Genomic DNA, 6,079 nt, shown 5'->3' on the forward strand with positions numbered 1-6,079 from the left:
ACACACACACACACACACACACACACACACACACACACGAAGATGACTTCAATTATGAGACTAGGGTCTGGGCCAGGGAGAAGATTCTGAAGGGAGAAACACTTGCTGGGTAAGTAAGACTGACTGGCTGAGTTCAATCCCTAGAACCCACATAAGAGTCTGAATGTGGTAGTGTGCTTTTTTAAAACGGGAGGCAAAGACAGAACAAGCCAGAAAACTCACAGGTCAGCTAATCTGGAGTCTTGGACAATATCAGAAACAAAGAGGCCCTGCCTTGAAAGCAATGTAGAAGGTGTGTGCCTGTACACACACACACACACACACACACACACACACACACATACACACACACTAATAATTATAATAATAACAATAATTTTTAAATAAAAGTTTGGATTTAAGTCATAGTTCTAAACTTAGTCCATGAGTTTGAACTAATTACTATCATTATCTTTACAATCCTCCAACAGCCTCCTCTATAACCTGATATCATGGAGGCTCTGCCTCCCTTGTAAGGTTGACTCAGGGACCAAGCCAGCCAGTAAAGTCAAACAGATAATGATCTCTGATTTTCTCCACTTCATATACTTTTGGTTGTACACTCTAGGCAAGTTCTAGTTGCTAAAAAGTCAGGCTTATGTTATCAAGCTGAAAACATGATAAGCCTCAGCTCGTGCCCAAGAGCACTGTGGGATTCCTCTCAACACACTGTACAATGAATATTGTTCTTTCCTAACATAGGCATTCAGAAAAGGTTGATGCTCTCCCCTTCTTGGCGCTGAAGCCACAAGGCAAAAGCTGGAGTTCTGGGTCTAATACCAGCTGGAATTGCTGTGGAACCTTGGAGAAGTTTCTTTCCTTATAAAAATTTGTTCTGTATTTTATGTGTATGGTTTTTTACATGTGTGTGCCTGAAACCTTGAAGAGATCAGAAGAGAGCATCAAGTCCCAGGAACTGGAGTCACAGCTTGTTGTGAGCTGCCATATGGGTCCTGGAAATCAAACCTGGATCCTCCAAACCAGCTAGTGCTCTTAATTGCTAACCCATCTCTCCAGACCCTGGGGACATTTCTTAACCTTCTTGATCCTTAAATTCTTGTCATCAATAGAGTCAATTTCCCCATCAGTGTGGGGAAATTGTGATTGCAAGCAAAGCGAGTCTAAGAATTTGATAAACAATGCTTAGCACCCAGTAAGTCCTGTTTGCTGTTAAGGAAGACAGTCCCACGAAGCAGTGGGACTGCTCCTGCTGAGGTGGAGTTGGGCAGGATTATGAACTCTGCCTCTGGAGTCTAAGGAACTCAAAACGCTTAGTTTATTCCACTTGTCTGTGCAAGTTACTCCAGCTCTTTGTGCCTCATCCGTGCAATGAGGATGGGGAACATACCATCACAGAGTATATAAATAACATGAGATCCAGAGGCCCTGGAGACTCCCCACTCAAGAGCCTTTCAGGAAATCCTCAAAGTCAAACTTATTTTCATGAGCCTAGAATTTTGCTTGCCCTTTTGACTTTTTCTCTCACGGATGTATAGCAGATTGCATGACATGTTGTGACATCACTTTGTAGTGCCTGATGGGAGCATGTCTGACAATTATTGTTTTGTTTTTGTTTATTTGTTTGTTTGTTTGTTTGTTTGTTTTTGGAGGAGAAACAAGCAGATCTGGAAAAAATTGTGTGAAGAGAAATGAGCCAGAGTCAGAAAGACAATGTGCATGTTTTCTCATATGCAGAATCTAGATTTTTTTTTAGGGACATGAAAGTTGAAGGTGGAGCTGGCAAGATGGCTCAGTGGATAAGGGCACTTACCATCACACTACATGAGAGCCGTGGAACATGCATCTGAGCACACAGACATATTAGATAGATAGATAGATAGATAGATAGATAGATAGATAGATAGATAGATAGATAGATAGATAGATAGATAGGTAGATAGATAGATAGATGATAGGATCTGGAAAGGGAACCAGCAGGTGATGGAGGTTGTGACAAGGGGTAAATATGATCAAAATAATGTGTATATGTGTGTTTGTGTGTGTGTGTGTGTGTGTGAAACCAGTTGCTTTGAACAACCAATGCATGCCAATAAAATATTTTTAGAATTAATTTCAAATATGTTAGCTGTCACTATATGCGTGTGCAGGATATACATATGTGTATATATGTGTATGTGTGTATATATATAGATATATATTTCCACATAAATAAAAGTTGTGTGGGGTCCTCAATGACTTTTAAAGGTCTAGAGAAAGTCTAAGACAAAACATTTTGAGTGTAGCATTGTTATAAGGATTAAGTAGCGACCAGCACACGTACAAAGCACCCAATACACATCATACTTGTACTATTGGTCTCAATGCTCCTGGAGTCTACCCATCCACCTAGAAACAAAATAGAGTTATAGCATGTAACAGAAGCATCATTCTCCTTTTATTCTTGTGGTGTATGTGTGTGTGCGCGCGCGCATGTGTGCGTGCGTGCGTGTGTGTGTGTGTGTGTGTGTGTGTGTGTGTGTGTGTGTGCGCGCGCGCGCACTCACACAGGTGCTCCAGGAAGCCAAACAAGGGGAGCAGACCTCCTATGATAGTCACAGGCATCATTACAGGCAGACCGTGAACTGCCCAGTGTGAGTGCTAAGAACAACTTTCATCCCCTGTGTGCCCTTAACCACTAAGCCATCTCTCCAGCCTCCTTCTGCTGTTTTTGTTTCAGCATTGAGAATCCAGTACCTACTAAATGTTGGACCATTTAAAGACATCACAGCACAGAAGCCCTCACCCCTCCCATCTCTGTGAGATGTGCACCCTGAAGATACAGATCTTTCTGGGGTCACTGGCTTTCCCCCATGCTATCTAGATACAACCTGTTACCCAGCCGGAAGCAGGAAGCAGGTGGCAAGGGAAGTCTCGCTTACAGAGAGGCTTCCTAAGTAATTGCTCATCAAGAGGAAGTGGAGCCTCAAAATAGGAATTGCTTCTTTAAGGTTTAGGCAATTTCCATGGAAACAGCAGGCTGCGTATACCTAATTTTAAAGGGCTGGGGGTGTTGGTGGAGTGACCTGGAAGGGCATAACAAGATAAGTGGTGATAAGTGGTGAGCTAGTCATAAGTTTATTGTTTGTTTGTTTGTCCTTTCAGTATTCTGACACGCGCTTAAGTAGGGTGTCCTGGTTACTAGTGGTGTTGAGATGGTAAACGCTATGACCAAAAGCAATTTGAGAGGTTAAAGGGTCTATTGGGCTTATAGGTTAAAGTCCATTATCAAGGGAAGAGGAGGCAGGAACTGATGACATGACCCTGGAAGCAGAAACTGAAGCAGAGGGCATAAGGGAAGCTCCTGGCTCGCTTGCTCAGCTTGCTTTACTATACAACCCAAGACCACCTGACCCGAAGTGGCACCTTACAGTAAGCTGCTTCCACCGACACATCAAGAAAGAAAATACCCCATAGGTAATGCCCACAGGCCAATCTGGTGTAGGTAATTCTTCAACTGAGGTCTCCTCTTCCCAGGTGACCCTAGATTGTACAGAGTTGACAAAAATGATAAACATCCCCAAATACTGGTATTGGATAAAAGTTGACAAGACTCTTAGATCACAGGTATTAGATGAGTCTGAGAAAGACGGGACATGATCCGGATTATAGTCCCCAACAAAGCTCTGAACGGAATCCTGTTAAGAACCCCGTCGGATTTTGTCTCCCTGGTGAGAAAGGAAGCAGCCAGAATCCGATTTTCTGGGCTTTTAAACCTATCTAGGAAGAAAAATACAGATAGACCGACAGAGACAGAGAGGAGAGGGAGCGGGGAGAAGAGAGAGGCAACCCCTCCACCCTCAGTCAGCAATAACCCAACTAAAGCTGGAAAGACAGTAAGAAAATTTGCATGTGCGCTGATCTAATCTTAAATAGAAAAAAAAAAACTAATATGAAAGAAAAATGCCAGCAGAGGCTCCCCAGAGCTGTGACCATCCGTCAACCCCCCAAACCAGTCTTTCGCTCTAGACTGGGTCATCGCCATTGGCCACCCCGCAGCACAGAGCCACCTGTTGCTGTCCTGGAGCCCCGAGCGGAGTCGCAAGCGGCCGCTAGAGTTCGTTCTAATTCCCCCGAGCAGAGCTGGCTGGGAAGCCTGGACGCGATGCGCCTGCTAATCTGCAGGATGGGAGGTAACTCCGCAGTCCTCAAGCCCCAAGCCCTCTGTTTTCTCTGGTAACTCATAGTGTCTAATCTGGGTCCCAGAGTTAGCCCCCCTCCCCACGGCGGGCTCCAGCGCGCTCATACCCAACAAATTCTGAAGCGCCCCCAGAACCTGCGGAGGGAACAGGGTCCCTGAGAGCAAGAATGCGCAATGCAGACAGGTTGCTAGGTCCGTCATCTTCCCTCGGATGCTCCCTTAGAGAATTTTAACCTTGCGTGATCGCCAGAGCACAGCAGCCTAGTCGCTAGTTCAGGGTTCCCAAGGCTCCAAAGGGCACGCGCGCGCGCGCACACACACACACACACACACACACACACACACACACGAGCCGAAGGAGACCCTGTTTGGAGACCCCTTTTGCAGGGAACACGGCTGTCCCAGCTCCGAAAATGACCCGTCTCGCTTCTGAGGGACTCCAAGTGTGCGCGCTGCAGGCGTGTGCATTTTTCCGAATCGGAGAATAGCGGCGAACTCGGACCTCACAAGTTTAAGTCAACTCCCCGGGTGTCTTTGTTTGTTTATGGCCTTGGAGGGAAAAAGTTTGAAGATCTTTAACCAGACTGAGCTCAGGCGCAAGCGGAAATCCCCAACAAAAGTGATCTAACTTCAAGTGGTTATGTAAGTGGGGCGCCTTCTTCCCCGCCCTATTCCCAAGCCCTCTCATTACTATTCCGGGAGTAAAATGCATCTCGATTTAAAAAAAAAAAAAAAAAAGTTTGTAAGTATGTTATTAGTATGTTATTATTTTCTTGCGCCAGAAAGCGGGCGGAACGCAGGCAGAGCCCAGGGCGCGTGACGACCCCACCCGCGTTCTGCCCCCACGCACTGCAGGAGGACCTGGAGTCTGGGGTGTTGCTGGAGCCGGGTAAGCCCTAGAGCCCTGCGGTCTCACGGTTCGCCACTCCACGTGGTGAGGATCAACAGTTTGTTGAGCTCATCAGTGACACCTTGAACTTTTCATAAAGAAAATGGGTATTGCACCAAGAGGGTTTGGCCGCGGCCGTGTGCCGGGTCGTGCTCAATAGTCAATGATCGCGCTTGCGCCTCCCCCACCTCTTCCCGCAAAAATTCCAATGTGTCCGTTACTGGACTCAGACTTTTAAGTTCATTTACTAAACACCCCCCACACCCCGGGATGGCCACTCATCTGAGCCTTTAGGGGCAGCCTCCACCCCACCCCCCCCTAAAAATGACATTTTGCCGGCGTCTGCGGAGGGGCCTGAATTTCACTTTGTAACTTTCTGCGGAACCCGAGCCCGGGTGGCAGCTCCGGTGGTGGTATCGTATGCAAATACGCATGCTGACGTTACAGATCATGTGGGTTTTGGCGTAGATTCCCCACTGATCGAGGCATTTTCCCCCTTTTTTTTCTTTTTTCTTTTCTTTTTTTTTTCTTTTTCTTTTCTTTTTTTCTTCTAAAAAAAATTCGACTAACCGTTCTCCGTACGGGGGCTTTTTTTTCCTGTCTGTCTGTTTGTCTGTCTGTCTGCCAGGCTGGCTTTCCCCCACCACCACCTCTTTCCCACGGAGCCCGAGTCGGGCGCCGGGTGGGGAGTGGGGAGTGGGTGGGGGGAGCCAGCAGAGTTCCATTTTGGAACGCCCGTGCCTCGTCTCCGCGTTCCCAGCCCGGGTCCCCGCGTTCGCAGCCCCGGCGCAGGTAAGAAACTTCGCCCCGGCGCGGAGCACCCGCAGCGGGCACCGCCAGCCCGGAGCCCGACACGCCGGGCGCCCGCCACTCCAGCCCAACTTTCCCACCGCCGCCGCAGCTCCCGAAAATGTGTTGTTAATGGGACTTGGCCGGGTTAGGAATGGGGGTGCGCGGGAGGGTGGTGTGCAGGCTTTTTTTTTTCTTTTTCTTTTCTTTTTTTTTTTTTTTTT

General features: G+C 47.3%; 1 protein-coding gene across 2 annotated transcripts in view; it reads left to right on the plus strand.

The window, feature by feature from the left end:
* The first annotated feature begins 4,989 nt into the window (after window positions 1-4,989).
* The window catches only part of Zhx2 (zinc fingers and homeoboxes 2), a 153,209-nt gene continuing 152,119 nt past the window's right edge, over window positions 4,990-6,079 (plus strand). The window contains exon 1 of one of the 2 annotated variants that reach the window (XM_031359373.1): window positions 4,990-5,066. The gene's annotated coding sequence lies outside the window, so the exon portion shown is untranslated. Of the gene's footprint in view, window positions 5,067-5,443; window positions 5,859-6,079 lie in introns of those variants that run through there. The other variant, XM_031359372.1, reaches the window with a different exon arrangement.

Source organism: Mastomys coucha, unplaced genomic scaffold (genome assembly GCF_008632895.1).
Source record: "Mastomys coucha isolate ucsf_1 unplaced genomic scaffold, UCSF_Mcou_1 pScaffold7, whole genome shotgun sequence".
NCBI classification, from domain to species: domain Eukaryota; kingdom Metazoa; phylum Chordata; class Mammalia; order Rodentia; family Muridae; genus Mastomys; species Mastomys coucha.